This window comes from Mastigoproctus giganteus, chromosome 13 (assembly GCF_048544385.1).
Source record: "Mastigoproctus giganteus isolate SK-2022 chromosome 13, ASM4854438v1, whole genome shotgun sequence".
Classification (NCBI taxonomy): Eukaryota; Metazoa; Arthropoda; class Arachnida; order Uropygi; family Thelyphonidae; genus Mastigoproctus; species Mastigoproctus giganteus.
In genome coordinates, this window is record NC_143587.1 from 114,887,279 (window position 1) to 114,907,259 (window position 19,981).

Genomic DNA, 19,981 nt, shown 5'->3' on the forward strand with positions numbered 1-19,981 from the left:
GGTGTTGTACACAGAAACACCATAAAAAGAAAAGAGACCGTAAGTGAGAAATCGTTTTAATAATACATGAAAAGAAGCAAAAGGTACAGGGATTAAAGTAAGTGTTCGAAGTTTCTTCAACCTCGTATTGCTTTCGCACAGTGGTACCTTGGAAAATGTGCTACAAATCCCCTTTTTCCTGCTGAAGTGTTGTTTTCCGATGAGGCATCCTTCACAAGGGAAGGAATTTTCAACACGCATAACGACCATATCTGGGCGGTCGAGAACCCGCATGCAATACGACGTCGTGCAGCACAGATTCGATTTTCGGTCAATGTATGGGCCGGTATTATGGGAGATCACCTCATCGGACCTTACCTGTTACCGTGTCGTCTAACCGGACCTATCTACTTGATCTTTCTGCAGCAAGTATTGCACAACTTTTGAGAGATGAACAGATTTCTGCATCGACGCAACAGACAATGTGGTTCCAACACGATGGAGCCCCTGCCCATTATAGCGGAGATGTTCGTAACTACCTGGATGTCACATTTGGTCAACAGTGGATCGGACGTGGTGGTCCCGTGCGTTGGCCTGCTCGGTCACCCGACCTATCATGTCTTGATTTTTATTTCTGGGGTCATATGAAATCGCTAGTTTATGGCACCCCTGTTGACAATGCTGAGGAGCTGGTTGCAAAAATCGCAGTAGCTGCCGAAGAAATTCGAAATTCGCCTGGAGTATTCCAGAATGTTCGGATGTCCATGCGTCGGAGATGTGAGGCGTGCATTGTAGCCCGTGGAAGAAACTTCGAACACTTACTTTAATCCATGTACCGTTTGCTTCTTTTCATGTATTATTAAAACGATTTCTCACTTACGGTGTCTTTTGTTTTTATGGTGCTTCTGTGTACAACACCGCTTCAGGAAAGCATTTCCGACCCCACATTGCTATATGATTTCGAGTTGTCAGGATGTACCCTACCCCTCTTAGAAGTTCTGAAACGTTTAACTGAAACACCCTGTATATATATATATATATTTTTTTTTTTTCTTCGTAACCTGCACCACAAGTGGTTTCTTTCTTTTTTTCTCTTCCCCCCCCCCCTTCTGGAATGGGCTCCCAGAGGATTCTGGCCAACCTTCGAACAACACTAGGTGGATCAGCGTCTCTCTTGAGACAGTAGGTGTTTGTTTTACTGGGACTGGCCCATCTTTCCGTGGTGTGACGAGTACCCAGAATCATCTGTCCAGGTGACTGATGGTTTTGTGTAGCCAAGAGGACAGACACAACAACAGAGCACCAACATAATACACACAAACCTACGTCACACATATCTGGCCATTTGTAGTGATACTGTTCTTCACAGATATACAAGGCTGAGTTGAACAGACGTTCTAGGTGCCGCCCATTACATATACACATGTCCACATGTCTATGGTATTTTCTCGTTAGCTTATGTATTATAACGGTTACCTGGTCGTGTATATTAATGTACACCTTGAGTGTACATCTGAGTGATCACCTTGCACCCCGCGGTGATGTTTGTTGTTTGTTTGTTTTTGGGTTTTTAGGAGCATTAGCAACTAAGGTCATATTGCTCCGGGATATGCGGTGGTTATTCTCTGAACCTTTCCGCATCCTCCGTATTTGGTGGTGATGGGCTCGAACCCCGGTCTAATCAAGTAGCGTGTGCTACGCACTGCTGCTCCTTACCACCTGGCTACAGAAGCGCCTCCGCGGTGATGTGTTCGATCGTTTCTGAGGCCAGGTGGTATCGACGACATGTGTCATCTGACATTCCGGGCTCCTTTGCGATGTATTTTCTATAGTTTCTGGTGTTGATTACCTGGTCTTAGATGGCCAACATCCAAGTCTTGGGGAAGAGCGTCCCACTTGTGAGCCATGCATTGGAAGCAATGTTATCGATGTGATCGTGGTTGAGGTCATTGTAGTGTCTGCCATGGAGTGTCTTCTTTGCCCATCTTTCTAGCCTAATTTCTTGTGCTGTCTGGGTGGGAAGGGGCTCCTCACGAAGGTTGGGTGGGGGATGCAACTTATCCATCTTCCTTATGGCCTGATGGAGTGGTGCTGTGTTCTGCTGCAAGTAATCCTTCAGGTTAACTCTCGCTGTTTTCTGTTGCTCTATCAAGTCTATCAGACCCCTTCCCCACTCTTTCCGAGCTGCGAGTTATTCTCGCAACTGCGTCTCTTGGTCATTGTCCTTGTCTTTCGGATGATATCCTCTAGCTCGGTGTTAGTCCAATCTATTACCCCAAAGGAGTATGTTAGTACTGGAGCTGCATATGTATTTATGGCTTTAACTGTGTTCCCTCCGTTCAATTTAGCTTTCAACAAGCTTCTGAGTCTCTGATGATATTTTTCGGTCAGACACTTCTCGATTTCCTTTTGTTCTAACTGCTGAGCCTGCATAATCCCTAGGTATTTGTAGGTCTCTCCTTCTTCTGCTTTTGCAAACCATACACTGGTCTGCAAAATTTAAGGACCAGTCAGGTTTTCACCTGTAGCTTCTCATAGGAGTGGCCTGGATATGGGAAAAGCATACCAAAGGAACCTTGTGAGGTCTAGAAATGATTAATGAAACAACAACGGAGACAAACCGGTACAGAAGAACTTTATTCAAAAATGGCAACATAGCACTGGCTGCCATGATACCGATGCATCACTACCAAAGAGGGAATGAAGGGAAGCGGTGGTCCTCAGTAGGAGATATAACCACCCCTAATGTCCATGTAGGCTTTTTACCGCCTGTCCATACTTAGAACAATGTTGTCGATAGGTTCTTGCGGTAACATCGTCCATTCCTCTGTCAGAGCCACCTTCAGCTGGTGAACATTTTCTGGTGGGTGTGAACGTGCCGCTAGGCGTCTCTCCAGAGCGTCCCATGTGTATTCGATGGGATTTAGATCGAATGAAACGGACAGGCTAATCCATACGAACAATGACCTCGCTTTCCAAAAGCATATCAACAGCTGCAGTGCGATGAGGTGTGTCGTTATCATCCATAAACACGAATTTCGGGCCAATGACACCTCGGAACAGACATACATGGGTAAAAATTACCTCAGTACAGTAGCGTGCATCAGTTACAGTACCGCCTTCCAGTATCTGGAGTTGTGTACGTCCATCCAAGATAATGCCTCCCCAGACGAGAACACATCGACCGCCATATCGATTCCTTTCAGTGATGTTTGTGGGGTGATACGGTGTACCAACTTCTCGCCAGATTAGGTGACATCCAGAATCGCTGCTAAGACTGAATCTACACTCATCAGTAAAGAGTACCTTAAGTAAAGATTTTGTGGTTGTCACCTTTAGAAATAGTGTTGGTCCTTAAGTTGTGCACAACGGTGTAACATCGATCTCTTTACAAGTCAGCTGGTAGTTTCGTCCGACTAATTTTCCCTGGTGCAGTGTGTGGGTCTTGCATTTGTCTAGAACAAATTCCACCCTGATGTCCTTGCTGGATTCTTTGTTGAACCGGAGGAGTTGATGAAGTTGTTTCTTGGTTGCCGCATAGAGCTTGATGTCATCCATGTACATCAGGTGGGTGAGGTGTATAGGTTCTTTCTTCCTTCTTTAAGCTTATATGCATATTTGCTACCGTTAAGCATGGTGGACGCGGGTTCAATGCTAGCAAGGACCAAAGTAGAGAGCATTATCCTGAAAGATTATTATTATCTTATATTATTTCTCTCTGATTGGGGGTACCACCTCGTGACGGGTATTGCTACCAAGGACAGAGGATGGTTGTTTTTATACCTGGTGTTAATGTTAGTTGAGGAATTCTCTGACTATACTACAGGTGTTTAGGATTGCGATTTTCTAGAGTCTCATGTAGGTGTTCGCTTGGAGACCTATTGCTGTTAAGCTGTTATGAAGGGTCATTGGCACAATACATGTGGTTGACATGATGATCGGGATGGTCATTACTTGTTGCATATGCCACATCTCTTTGATTTCCTGTCTTAGGTTTGTGTGCTTCCTGATTTTTACCTCATGGGTATTCTGCAGGTTGCCAGTGCGGGGTACCGTTATGTCAATCAGATAGGTAGCCTTTTCCTTCTTGTTCACAAGGGTTATGTCAGATCTGTTGTGCAGGACTGTTCTATCAGTTATTATGGCGCGGTTCCAGTACAGCTTGTGGGTTCGGGTCTCTAATACTGCCCGGGGTTCGTACTTGTAGTACGGCAGACTTTCTTCGATCAACTGGTATTTCCTTGCTAGCTTCTGAAGTATTATCCTCGCTACCTGGTCGTGTCTATGAGAGTACTCAGTCTGGGTGATAATCTTCAATCCCGCGGTGATATGTTGCAAAGTTTCTGAGGCCAGGTGGCATCGTCGACATGTGTAATCGGACACTCCGAGCTCCTTGGTGGGTGTTTTCTATAGTTCCTGGTGTTCATTACCTGGTCTTGAGTGGCGAGGATGAATCCTTCAGTCTCGGGGAAGAGCGTCCCGCTCGTGAGCCATGCATTGGAAGCAATTTTATTTATGCGATCTTGATGGAGATCATTGTGGTGTGTGCCATGGAGTGTCTTTTCTGCCCATCTTTCTTGGTTCGTTTGTGTCTCCTGGCTGGGAGGGAACTCCTCGCTTAGGTTGAGTGGGGGTATACCGCTTGTTTTTCTTCCTAATGGACTGCTGGAGTGCTGCTGTGTGTTTCTGGAAGTACAGTAATCCTTCAGGTTAGCAATCCTTGTCTTCTGTTGCTCTAAGGGGTCTATCAGGTCCCCTCCTCCTCCTTTCAGGGCAATTGTCAGTCTTTCCGCGGGTGATTTCAGGTGGTGTTGGCGGCTCATGGTCATCTTTGATTTACTCCAATCTATGACCCAGAAGGAGTATATTAGCACCGGGACTGCATAGGTGTTTATGGTTATAACAGTATTCCCTACGTTCAGCTTTGCTTTCAACATGCTTCTGAGTCTCTGATAGTATTTTTCGGTCAGGCAAGCCTTAATTTCCTTGTACTCTACTGCTGAGCCTGCATCATCCCCAAGTATTTGTAGGCCTCTCCCTCTGCCATGGCTTCGATCTCTTTACCAGTGTGCTGCTGGTAGTTTCGGTTGACTAATCTTCCCTGGTGCAATCGGTAGGTCCTGCAGTTCTCTAGACCAAATTCCATTATAATATCATTCCTGAATTCTTTGGTGATCTGGAGTAGTTGCTGGAGCTGCTTCTCGGTTGCCGCATGGAGCTCGAGGTCATCCAAGTATATCAGGTGCGTGAGGTTCTTCCTTCTTATTTTGAGGTTATATACATACTTACTACTGTTGAGCTTGATGGATACCGGTTAAGTGCTAGCCAGAACCTCAATAGGCTCAGGGTATCTATCTCAAAGACTACCCTCCTAATGGGGATTGGCCTGGTTGTGATGTTTTCGACCTTAACTGTGGTAATCCATTTTGCCATTGTTCTCCCTAGGAAGTTTGTCACTAACAGATTGACTTTGTAGATGTTCAGCGCTAGATATCCTAGTCATCCACAGCCTTTGCAATAAGTTTGCAACCTGTGTTCAAATCATCCATGCCTCATCCATGTTTTATCTAATTTCACTCTACTCCTTATACTCCTATGGCCACCTTCCAAGGACATAGAAGAATCTCTCAACTACCTTGAGTTTGCTTGGACTTTTTTGGTTCTAAATCAATACTTGTAACCTCGGAGTCAATGCAAAATCCCAATTCTGGTACAGCTCTTCCTCAGATCCTCGTGGGCTTCTCCTGGAGGACCTTATTCTCACCCGCAATCTGGCAGATCACAATCAACCCAACCAACTCTCCACATACTGCAGTTCTACTGGACAATCTAACATAGATATTACTATAACCACCAATGACCTGAGGCCCAAGATCACTGACTGGACCACTATCCCTGACTGGACGCTGAGTGATCATAGGGTCATCCTATTTTATGTTGCTCCTGCCAGTTCCATTTGTCCCTCTCATTCCAGAATGCCTGACTTTGTCCGTTTCTCCACAAAATCAATTGACTGGGCAGCCTTCGATGGATCAATTGAGCAGGACTTCCCACTCTCCATGCTGGCCCATCTTGACACTGCTTTGGCCACAAAACAATGTGATCTCGTTCAGCAATCCTTAACTAAAGCCTCATACAAATCAGCCAAGAAGAAGACATTCACTCCCAGGACCTGCTCTTGGTGGACAGTGGAACTCAGTAAACTGCGTAAAGATGTCCATCATGCCCCTAAACTGTACCAGTGGCATCGTGGATGGCCTCCTCCAGATGTCGTCCGACCCTATAATGACTACATCACTAAAAAGAATCTATACAAAAGCAATAGCAAACAGGAAAAAAGAAACGTGGACCAACTTTGTTAAGGACTCTTGCAATACAAATCCTTGGGGCCCTTCTACAAAATTACAAGGGGGAAGACTTTTACCTCAGACATCTTATGGTTTGTGGTCGTAGGAACGAATGAATCAACTAATTGACACGACTCAGTCAATCTCATTCTGTACTATCTTTTTCCAAGTGATGAACCTCTTGGAAGACCTTCCCAAACATGCTGATCTTCGAGCACAAAATGCTAATTACGGTTCTCCGTTCTTAGCTGACCCCTTTACCATGCTGGAGCTGGATGCAATACTGAAAAAAATCAATCCCAGGAAATGTCCGGGCATGGCCCTTATTGAATATGTCTTCATCCTCAGGTTCTACAAATAAAGACCATCACACCTTTTGCTTCTGTTTAATAAGTGTCTACAAGACAGCCAGTTCCCTAAGTGTTGGAAAGAGGCATTGCTCCGGCTCATTAAAAAACCAAATAAGTCTTTAACTGAACCATGGTCCTTCAGTCCTATTGCACTACTGGCTAACCTTGGAAAAATATTAGAGTGGCTAATGGCCCATAGAGTTACCACTTTGTTCTTTTCACGGGATTTAATCTCCCCATCCCAGTATGGCAAAAGAATCTCTACCAGCTCCCTTGCCTGGTACCTTTTTTTTTTCCTATCCCTGGCAGGGGGAGGAGGAGATGGTCTTCCTGTTTCCTCCCTCCCCTACCCCCCACATATTTTGCCTGGTGAGGCATGGGCATGCCTTACTGACCATCTGGGTATATGTTGCCTTCCCTATCGACCCCATACTTCTGTCTTTCCTCCAGTCTTCAGTGTCTTCCCCCTACTCTGACTAATACGGCAGCGTAAACCCCACATAACTAATCAAAATTAACGATTTCTAAACTGAAAACTGAACCACGTTAACCCCTCCTGGCTTTTCTAAACTTAAGTCCCCCTTTTTTTTTCTTTTTTTTTTTCAGGTCTTAGCCACCGAAATCTCAGGAAATTAGGTGGCAGGACCTGCCAGAGTGCATATAAGCTACTGGGTTCCTGGTCTGCCTCCACGGAGCGTAAGTGGGGCAACGTTGGGCCCCAATTGGGGTTTAGCGGCTAAACGACCAGAAGAACAACGGTACACGACACTAAACGATCGAAGACCCACACACTTTTAAATCTCTGGCATTTACAGCGTACTGTAACACACCACAATGTAAACTACGCAGAGATGGGGGAAACCCCTGGTGCCGCTTGACCCTAAACACACTTACACTTACACACATTTAGACTTATGGCAAAAGAAGCAACGGAACATATACCGGAATTACTGCTAAAACTATTCAATTGCTGCCTGCAAGCAGGTAAATTTCCATTACAGTGGAAAAATGCAAATTTAAAACTGCACCTAAAAAACCCAACAAAGCCACCAGAGACACCTAGTTCCTACAGACTCATAGCCCTGCTACCAACCCTCAGTAAAATATTCGAAAGGCATACCAGAATCACAAGGCATTTTAATGAAGTAAATCCTAACATGACAAAGCAATATGGATTTACTCCTGGAAAATCCACTATTGAAGCAATACAGAACCTCCTCTCTAGAGCCACCCATTGTCAAAGGAAATACTTCCTCGTTATCGCAGTGGATTTCGCTGGGGCGATTGACACCCTCTGGTGGCCGAGCATCTTGGCGAGACTCAGAGCTGCCAACCTTCCATCGAATCTTTATTATTGCATGAAGGTTACCTGGCTGATAGAGCAGTACAAGTTATCACACCATACAAATGCCTAAGTCGCCCAGTCCGCAAGGGCTGTCCCCAGGGTTCTGTCCTGAGGCCGCTCCTGTGGAACTTTGTCTTAGATGAATTCCTCGCCATGGATCTGAGTGGTGTGGAGGCCCAGGCCTATGCAGATGACTTGGTCTTGACCATCGAGGCTGACAGCAGATCCTCCTTAGAAATGCAAGCAAATGATGCCCTGCAAAAGCTGCTAGATTGGACGAAGTTACACTTGCTCAAACTAGCACCCGACAAGACAAAATCGGTGCTGCTAAAAGGTACGCTAGACTTAAGACCACCACAAATTAAGATTGAGAACAAAACAATTAAGCTGTGTGAACAGATTAAATACCTAGGAATAATCCTGGACAGAAAATTAAATTTCAAGCCACACCTAGAATATATTAAACAAAAGATAAGAAGATACGCGGCCCTCGTCGCTAGAGACACTCGCAGGGACTGGGGACTCAGACGTACTACCCTGTATCTGTACTACAAAACTCTCTTCATCCTTGCCATCACATATGGCTCCCCTGTCTGGTACGCGAGGGCGGCACTAGAAGTGAATAAACGGATCCTCGAAACCATTCAGAGGACCATCCTCCTTACTATGTCGAGAGCAACTAGAACGACTAGCACGGCTGCCCTCCAAGTCCTGGTAGGAGTTCTGCCCCTGGATCTCGAAGCTATCCGCTGTGGTCTGCCCTACCATCTTGCCAGAAACATATTGGCTACAAAGTATGACCTCACCACTGACATCACTAATGACCACAACTATGAGAAGAGAAGAATCACCGACCACCTCGTCCAGATTTGGCAGAGGAGATGGAGCAACACAGAAAAAAGGTGCAGTGACCAGAAGATTCCTCCCCACTGCTCCCCACTGTCACCAAGCTGTACCCTAAGGTGCCAGCGTGGTTTCACCCTGGTCGAAATACCACCTTCCTCCTTACAGGACACGGCCCATTTAAAGCTAAACTTCACCAACTTGGCATCATTGATAACGCGGACTGTCCCTGTGGCAACCCGGAGTCCTGGAGACACTTAATGTTTGAGTGCGATTTATATGATGACCTGCGACTACGCCTAATAACGGCAATCCAATATATCCCAGACAACCAAGAACCCAGACTGTTAGACATTCAGAAAGATTACAAGGCACTCAGTCAATATGCCCAGGATCTATTTTCTAGAAGGAAAACAATGATAGAAATATACCAAAGGCAACCCGACTAGAAAGAATGCAGGAGGTCAAACAAGTAAAAAAAAAAAAAACTCAGCATACCACAGAAAGACAAGAATCTAGGATGATTTGGATGGCCTACTGTCGACCCAAAACTGCACTCCCTTGTGCGGTTTTTTTTTTTCGGGGAGGGGGGAGGGGGTATTTGCTCTTCTCCTCTCCTCGCCTCCCCATGTCATGGGGTATGGGCATGCCCCACTGAAAATTGGGGGCCACCTTCCTATCCAACCCCCCTCTTCTTCCTATTTCATCCTCCATCTACACCCTCCCTCCCATTACTTTCTCTTGTTCAGCGACTGCCCCACATGTCCAAATTTAAATCACACCAAATTTTGCCCGACCTTTTAGGCTCTCTAGAAATAGTTCTTTCAGCGTAAAACCCCACGCAGCGCTTTCTAAATGCAATTTTACTTAAATCAACAGCGATAACTCCAACCTTTATTTTAGGTCCTAGTCACCGAAATCCCAGGAAAGTAAGTGGCAGGACCTGCCAGAGTATAATTAGCCTCTTGGTACACCCGGCCGGCGTCCCCGTCGCTAGGTATGGTAACGCCGAGTCCCACTGGGGGCCCGGCGGCCAACAGGCCGGATGAACAATGGGCACAACAAACTACATACCACATGACCCATACATTATTTTTAAACCTCTGGCATAGACAGGGTACTGTCACTCGATACATAGAACATACACGGAGATGGGAGAAATCCCCGGAGCCGTCAGACCCTCAACATACCTATACCTATGGCTTCATAGTCTTCATCCTCCCCCCCAAACTTTTGTCTTATTTTTATTTTTTTATTTTTTTTCATTTATTTATTATTATTATTTTTTTTTTAATTTTTTTTTTTTTTTGGCTCTTCCTGGGAAGCTCAGGCTAACCCCAGGGTCGGCCAGCCAGAGTTCTCTTCCCACATACCTGGTCCGGCTCCCAGTGCCAGTGACGGTAACTAGCAGTCTGTGGTGTTCCACAGACCCTAGGCTAAGCGGCCAGATGAACAACATAACCAGCACTAAGCAAACATGAACATACACTAACATATGCTATCTGGCCTTGACAGTACTGCACTGTCTTACTTCACAAGAGATTCAAATGCGGAGTTGGGCGAAAGCACAGGTGCCGCTTGTCAAAAAAACACTATGTCACTATGTCCTCAGTTAGGCCTAACAATATTACGATTGACAATAAACTTGTTTTGTTTGTTTTGTTTGTTTTTTTAGGAGCATTAGCAACTAAGGCCATATTGCTCCGGGATATGCGGTGGTCATTCCCTGACCTTTCCGCATCCTCCGTATTTAGTGGTGACGGGCTCGAACCCCAGTCTAATCAAGAAGCGTGTGCTACGCACTGCTGCTCCTTCCCACCTGGCTACTGAGGTGCCTGAGAGAGAGAGAGAGAGAGAGAGAGAGAGAGAGAGAGAGAGAGAGAGAGAGAGAGAGAGAGAGGAATCACCAAGAAAGAGAAGAATGATGATATCCAGCTCAGGACCCTGGGTGTGCCAAGCCCATACTCACCAGATGTGAGCCCCTGGGGTAGACAATAAACTAATATTAACAGTTTACATAATCTATTAAAATTCATAGCCATTTAGGGAATAACTTACTGACAATTTCTCAACAACAACTGAATTAAATAAAGCAAAATGAATACATTAGGATATCAAATAAAGTGCAGCACACTAAAAAGTCAACTTTACGAACAACGACACTAGCGATACACTGGCAAACCAGGTGGTCAAACTCGACCAAGGGAGACCTCACCAAAAAAATTCCTACCAGATGTCAATAGAACCTTCCCCCCGATCCCCACCATGGTTCTTGCCAGGCCTATATACAACATTTCTACTTATTGGTCACGGTTCTATAAATGCTAAACTCGTCGCTCTCTGCATCACAGAGGACCAACATGTACCTGCGGGGGGCTTGAGAGCTGGCATCACCTTGTCTACGATTACCGGCTATATGATGACTTTCGCTGTATCTTCATTACGAAGATCAGATATATTCCAAAGGATTAAGAATCTCACCTCTTAGACAATCAAGATTGAATACAGTGCTTTCTCTTGCTTTGCAAAGGATCTCTTCACAAGAAGAACCTTCCTGGCAAAACAAAGGCAGACTTGAACAAGATGATCCACAATAGCGAAAGATATATCCACCAAACCAAGATACCCATTAGTAAAACAGAACATTTAGTAACAGAACTGTAAGGACAATTTTTGCCCCCCCCCCCCTCTAGACAAACCTGCTGAAAGCGACAACCACTAATATGGACTTTCCAACTGGAATGACAACACCAAAGGCCTTTTGGCAACCTACACCACGCTCCCTTGCACAGTGCCTTCTTTACCACTTCGGGGGGGGGGACACTCTCTGTCCCTCCCTTCCTCGCCTCCCAACTCTTCCTTCTGGTGGGACATGGGCCTCTCTCACTCTTAATTACAGGGATCAATCTCTCTGTCGACCCCTTACTTTCAACTTCTACCCCCCCCCCCATCTTCAGTCTCCCCACCCATTCTGTCTATTTCTCACAGCGTATGCCCCCACACAGCCAAAACTTAAAAGTACTAAAATTCTCGCCCAATTTTTCGGCCTTATACACCTTTCTGTGTATAAGCCCTACAGAGTCGTTACTTTTTTTTTTTTTTTTTTTTTTTTAGGCCCTTGCCATTGAAATCCCAGGAAATCAGGTGGCAGGGCCTGCCAGAGTTCAAATTATGTGCTGGTGTATCTCGTCTGCCTCCACAGGGCGAAGTATGGGCAATGTTGGGTCAAATTAGGGGTTCAGCGGCTAAATGACCAGATGAACAACAGTACACAACACTACAGTGTATGATATCCATACACTTTTTTAAATCTCTGGCATTTACAGTGTACTGTATCACATGGCAATGTAAACTCGCGGTGTGGGAGAAACCTCCGGTACCGTTTGACCCTCAACACACTGAACACTGAACTGTAAGGCTACCACAAGAGTAGGGCAAGACCATCCAGCCCCACCAACTGGAAGTGCTCCTTGCGCAACTGCGCTAGTGACCTCACAGGAGGAAGAAATCGCCAACGCATGAAGTGAAGCATTGAAATGAATACGTACATCATGCGAGCATACTACGAAATAAACAGGCTTAAGACCGATATGACAATGTACTGGTCGCGACTACATACCAAGTGGCTAGAACCTTACCTGGATATTCAGGTCACCGAACAGCGATTAGCAGACCAAAGAAGAACCATCGTCACGAAGAACCTAATAGTTCCTGCAATCTTGGAAAAAAATCAAGCAGGACGTGAGCGATCAACTACGAAGGATAAAGAATATGGAACCTGAGGAGGAAGAACATACCACTGGCGAACCAACGGAAGAAGAGTAAGAGGAATTACAACCCGCAGCAGCTAAAGGGGAAACAGAAGAGGTCATGATATCCAAAAATAGGACGAGTGGAAGAAGAACGCCCTAACAGAATTCGAAGGTATGGACCCTAAAAGACTCACGTGAAACCGAAGCAGAGACCGAACAGAACCTTGTGGAGAGTAACAGACCACCTGAATCGGCACATAATGTCGCATTACATTGACAGCAATGGTGCAACACGGGAGGCCATCCACACAGCCGTGTATTGTGCTGCGGTGGCAGCCAAGAGGATTAATGGAAGAGATGTGAGAGACCAGCAGCAGAAGAACCAAAAACAGAAGGAACGACCAGTTTGGGAAAGAAGACTTCAGCAGAAGATAGAAGAATTAACAGTTAAGATAGGACAATTGACCCAGTACAAACGGGGCAATAGGGGTAAGAAATAAATTGGAAAAGTGAAGAACATCCTCAAGAGAGACAACGTCCACAGCAAAAGTGAGACAAAAAAAAATCAGAGAATAGGAGAGTACCTGGACACATTGAAGCAGAACCTCCTTGCACTCAGCAAGAGACTTCGCCGATACAAAGAGAGCTCCCAAAGGGGAAAAAAAAAAAAAAAACCGAATCTTCTATGAGTACCAAAGAGGCTTCTATAGGAATCTCGGAGAAGACGGGAAACAAGGGAACGAACCATCCGAGAAGAAGACGATTGAGGATTTCTGGGAAAACATATGGAGCAGGGAAGTAAAACATAACAACCGAGCAACTTGGATGGAACTAGAATGCAAGAAAACCAATGACGTACAAGAAATGAGAGGGTGGAAGATTGGGGAAGAAGAAATAAAAGAGACGATCAAGAACTCTCACAACTGCTGGACGTTATCTAAGTCCAGCAGTTGTGGACGTAGATAACGTCCACAACTACTGGTACAAGAAGCTCATTGTCATACACAAGCACCTGGCAGAGCAGTTCACCCGAATGGTAACGCACCCAGAGACAATCACGAAGTTTCTCCCTCAAAGAATCACATATCTGAAGCCTAAAGAAGAAGAGACAAAAAACCCGGCGAAATATACACCATTATCTGCCTCCCAACAATGTACAAGAATCTGAACAGCTGCATAACCAGGAAGATAACAGACCACTTGGAGAGCGAGAATATAATGGCCGAGCAGCAGAAAGAATGCCTGTGGCTGAGCAAAGGATGAAAGGAGCAATTAACCACAGATGCTGCGGTTATGGAGCAAGCAATCAAGAAGCGCCGCAATTTGTACACAACCGTCATCGATTACCGCAAGGCCTTCGACTCCGTGCCTCATAGCTCTCTAATAGAGGCGCTGAACATCTAAAAAGTCAATCCAATGGTGACAGACTTCCTAGGAGAAACGATGGCTAAATGGAGTACCACCATTAATGTCGAAAACATCACAACTAGGCCAATCCCCATCAAGAGAGGAATCTTTCAGGGAGATGCCATGAGCCCATTGTGATTCTGTCTAGTACTTAACCCACTATCCACCAGGCTCAACAGTAGCAAGTATGGATATAACCGCAAATAAGGAACCCTCCACCTGTACACTCTCACCCACCTGATGTACATGGATGACACCAAGCTCTACGCATGAACCGAGAAGTATCTCCAGCAACGAGTCCAGATCACCAAATAATTCAGCAATGATATTAGGATGGAATTTGGTCTAGACAAATGCAAGACCCACGGATTGCACGAGGAAAATATATTCAACGAAACTACCAACTGCAGAGTGGTAAAGAGATCGAAGCAATGGCAGAGGGAGAAGCCTACAAATACCTGGGGATGATGCAGGTGTAGCAGTTACAGTACAAGGAAATTAAGGCCTGCCTTAACGAAAAATACCATCAGAGACTCAGAAGCCAGGTGAAAGCAAAGCTGAACAGAGGGAACACAGTTAAACCATAAACACCTATGCAGTCCCAGTGCTAACATACTCCTTCGGGGTACTAGTTTGGACTAACAGCGACCTGAAGGATATCATGAGAAAGACAAGGACAATGATGACCAAGAGCCGCCAACATCACCCGAAATCTGCAGTGGAGAGACTGACAATTGCCCGGGAAGAAGGAGGAATGGGCATGATAGACCTCATTGAGCAACAGAAGACAGCGATATTTAACCTGAAGGTTACTTCCAGAAACACAGAGCAGCATTCCAGCAGGCCATAAGGAAGATAGACAACCGGTATAACCCATTCAACCTAAGCGAGGTGTTCTCCCCCCCCAACAAGGAGGTACAAACGAAACTAGAAAGATGGGCAGTGATGACATTCCATGGCAATCACTACAATGATCTCCATCAGGATCACATAGATAAAATTTGTTCCAATGCATGACTCACGAGGTATGAGGTATATTGAGGGTCTAGCGGCTCCTGGGATTTCTCCCATCTCCGCGAATGTTCTATGTATCGGTGACAGTACCCTGTCAAAGCCAGAGATTTAGAAGTGTGTGGGTCATGAGTAGTGTTATATGTTGTGCCCATTGTTTATCCGGCTTATTGGCCGCCAGGCCCCTAATGGGACCAGACGTTGTCCATACCTCGCCACGTGGAGGCTAGCCGGGTGTTACCATTGAGTCAATTGTACTCTGGCAGGTCCTGCCACTTACTTTCCTGGGATTTTAGTGGCTAGGACCTAAAATAAAATTGGAACGACCGCGGTTGATTTTAAATCACTTACATTAAAGCACTAATATGGGGTTTGACGCTAAAAGCCTGTTTCTGAAGTGCCTAAAAGGTTGGGCGAAATTTTTTGGTGTATTTAAATTTGGACGTGTAGGGCTATACGATGTGCAAGAAAAAGTGCTGGGAGGGGAGAATGAAGGCTGGTGGGTGAAATAGGAAGAAGAGGGTCGATAGGGTAGGTGACCTCCAATTTTTTCAGTGAGGCATGCCCATGCCCCACCAGAGGGAAGACATGGTGTGGCAGGGAAGAGAGGCGACAGCAAGCCGTCACCTCCCTCCCCTGCCGGGCGTGGGAGTAAAAGAATTGCACTGCACAAGAGAGTGCAGAGCATAGAGCCAATATGGCTCCGTTGAGGCAGCAACTTGGAGTTTCTCTATCTTCGTTGGTCTTCTCTGTCATTGGTAGCCATATTTTTCCTCAGCTATGAACACTGGTCAGGTCCATTGTTGGTCTGTTAGCTATGGCTGTGGTTCTCTTCATCATGGGAAGTTCCGCAGCTCCATGGGGTTATTCTTGCGATCGCTGGTTTTAAATGATTAGTAGTAAGCAGGTTCCTGGGCGAGGTTCTCCTTGAGTCCTCTCCACGCATGTTCTGTGTTTTTTTTTTTTTTTTTTTTTTATCTTCTGTAGATGGCTATCAATGTTTTACGCCTACCAAATAGTTTTTGGGCATATTCCTTTAGCTCCCTGTATTCCTCAAGTGAGTCCAATAGATGTGATTCCAAGTTCTTGGGGAGGTAGTGTATTGCAGTGATCAGTCTGCACCTGAGGTCCTCATAATGGGTGCAATCATACATAATGTGCTCCCAGCACTCAAGCTCCCCACAGGCACATCTCGGATCCACCTCAATCCCCAGCGCTGCCAGCTTGGCTGTAAAGGCCCCGTGACCAGTCAATAAATAGGTGGTGTATAAGCCAGGTTGAAACCAAGTTGGGGGACTGGGGTACATCCTGTCGATGTTCGGAATGAATTTCCTGGTGATATTTCCCTTATTTGAGTTGGCCCAGCGCTCCTGCCAAACTTGCATCAGGTGTTTTTGCAGCCTTGTCTTTTCATTTTTTTGTGGTGCATTAACGTCCACAGTATAGCCATGGTATGTACAAGGTATTCCTTTCTCTATGTGGTAGTTCATTCCCCTACGCATGATCTCTAAGTCAAGGGGAAGAGCCCCGGCCAAGACCTGCAGCGCGTGGGTACTGGTTGTCCTACAAGCACGTGTAACTGTCAGTAGGATTGTTCTCTGCGTTGCATCAAGGATGCGTCGGTTTACTACAGTTCCTGTTTTGGAAAACCATATTGCTGAGGCGTAAGTGATGATCGGTAGGAAGGTTGTTTTATAAAACAATGACAGGGTGCGTTGGTTTATCCCCCAGTCCCGCTTGACCATCCTAGCCACCAATCCAGAGTATCTTTTGATTTTGGCTCTGATATAAGTTAGATGCTGTTTAAAAGTAAGATTACCATCCAGTATAACTCCTAAATATTTTAACTGGGTCACTAATTTTATTGTGGTAGGTCCCACCTTTATTTGTGGCGGTCTACGTATATCAAGCTTGCCTTTTAGCAGGACGGAGGACGTCTTTGTTGTTGATATCGTCAGGCAGTGGGTTCTGGTCCAGTTTTGCAATATCAGCATTGCCTGATTGGCCTTTTCCTCTAGCTGGGCCCGGCTATCTGCAGCAATGGTGGGGACCAAATCATCAGCAAAGGCCTGGGAGCGCACATCACCAAGGTGCAAAGCCAAGAACCCATCCAAAACCATATTCCACAGGAGCGGCCCCAGAACAGAACCCTGGGGACAGCCTCTGTGGACATCACGATTCACTCTACCATAAGGTGCTTCCACAATGATGCGTCTCTCGGAGAGATAAGACCTAATTATGGAATATAAGTTGATCGGCACATGTGCCAGCCTTAGTCTTGCCAGTACGCTCGGCCACCAAATGGTGTCGAACGCCCCAGCGAAGTCAACAGAGATGGCTAGAAGATATTTATTATTGCAGTTTGCTGCTGATTCCGATAGGCTACGCAAGGCTTCCACAGTAGACGAACCCTTCTTGAATCCGTATTGCGATGTCTCTGTGAGTTTCGCTGCCTGGTAATGCTGATTTATCCTTGTACAGAGTAGTCTTTCAAGCAGTTTGCTTGCAACCGGCAGTAGGGCTATTGGCCGATAGGAGTTTGGCAGGTGGAGTGGTTTGTTCGAATTTTTGGCGATTAATTTTACCTTTGCTGTCTTCCATTTTTTGGGGAAGATGCCTTTAGCCAAGCAGCTGTTATATAGGTGTAAGAGGAGGTCTGGAACGATCTCCACGGTCTTCTTAATAATTTCTGGTTCTAAGTAGTCCAGGCCTGGACATTTATTATTTCTTATCGTGGTTGCCTTTTGTTGTAGTTCATCCCGTGTGAAGGGTGGCTCCTGAGTGTCTGTTGAGTAAACTTCATTATCTTGACAGATGATAAGTTGCTCTGGCAGTGAGTCATAACAGAAGCCAGCAACGCAGCAATAAAAAGAAGAAGCCCGATCCGGGGGGCTGTCCCGTGGTGGACCCTGGAAATTCAACAGCTCAGACGGGAAACAATTACAAGAAGAAAACAATTCTTTTGTTTTGAAATGACTTCCCCCCTGGGAAGTTTATTCGTCACTATCTTGTATTCCACACAGCAGGGTTCGGTGTTCCCTGTTGTGCTTATAAAGGTCTCCCAGGCCTTGCGTTTGCTCTTGACGAACGTCATGACTCACGAGAGGACGCTCTTCCTTGAGACTGAAGGATTCATGCTCGCTGTCCAAGACCACGTAATCAACACCAGAATCTATAGAAAATACATCGCCGAGGAGCCCAGAGTGTTAGATGACACATGTCGACGATGCCACCTGCTCTCAGAAACGATCTAACACATCACTGCGGGATGCAACCTGATCACCCAGACTGAGTACACTTATAGACAAGACCAGATAGCCAGGGTAATGCCTCAGAAGCTAGCAAGGAAATACTATTTGACCAAGGAAAGTGTACATCAGAAGTACGACCCCACGGCAGTACTAGAGGCTCCAACCCACTAGCTGTACTGGGACCGCTGCAGAATAACGGATAGGGCAATCCCTCACAACAGACCATAACCCTTGTGGACAATAAGGAAAAGGCTACCTATCTGATTGACATAGCGATACTCAACACTGGCAACCTGCAGAAAACCCATGGGTAAAAATCAGGAAGTACACGAAGCTAAGACAAGAGATCAAAGAGTTATCGCATATGCTACAATTAAAGACCATCCCCATCATCACAACCACAGGTATGGTGACAAAGACCCTTCATAACAGCCTAGGAGCAATAGGTCTCACACTGAACACCTACAAGGAACTCCAGAGAGCCGCAATCCTGAACACCTGTAGGACTGTCAGAGAGTTCCTCGACCAACAGTAACATCAGACATAGCAACAACCGCCCTGTTTACTTGATAGCAATACCCATCATGAGGTGGAACCCCCCAATCAGGGAGAAATAATAATAATAATAATAATAATAAGAAGAAGAATTCAAAAGAATGGACTCCACAAGAACCCACGTGATACTTGAGCAGAGGCCAAATAAAATCCCGTTGAGAGTAACAGACCACCTCAATCGCCAAATAATGCCACATTACCTCGACAAAAATGGTGCAACGCTGGAGGCTATCCACACAGCCGTATACTTTGATGCCATAGCAGCCACTAGGATTAATGGAAAAGAAACGAGAGACTGGCAGCAGAAGAACCGAAAACAGAAGGAACTGCCAGCTTCGGAAAGAAGACCTCAGCAGAAGATAGAAGAATTAAGAGTCAAGATAGGTCAGTTGACCCAGTACCAACAGGGTAATAGTAGTAAGAAATTGATTGGAAAGGTGAAGAGCATCCTCAAGAGAGAGATCGTCCACAGCAAACGTGAGACCAGAAATGAGAGAATAGGAGAATACTTGGACACACTGAAGCAGAACCTTCTCGCCCTCAGCAAGAGACTACGCAGATACAAAGAGAGCTCCCAGTGGAAAATAACAACCGAATCTTTGATGAGGACCAAAGGGTCTTCTACAGGAAACTGGGTGAAAATAAGAAAGCAGGAAACGGACCACCCGAGAAGAAGACGACCGTGGAGTTCTGGGGAAATATTTGGAGCAGTGAAGTACGACCTAACAGCAGAACACTCTGGATAGAAGTAGAACGGAAGAAAACGAAGGGCATACAAGAGATGGGGGAGTGGGAGATTCGAGAAGAAGTTAAACAGTCGATCAGGGACACCGAAAACTGGAGATCCCCAGGAATTGATAACATCCTCAACTACTGGTACAAGAAGGTCACCTGCACACCCAAGCACGTAGCAGAGCAGTTTACTCAAATGATAAGGCACCCGGAGATAATCCCGAAGTCTCTCACCGAAGGAGTCACATATCTAAAAGCCTATAGACGGATAAACCAGAAGAAAGACGAAGAAGATACAAGAAACCCGGCGAAATACAAGAGCAGAAAGGATGCAAGCGGCGGAGCAAAGGATGCAAGGGGAAATTAACCATAGATGCCGCATTTGGGAGCAAGCCTACAAGAAGCACCT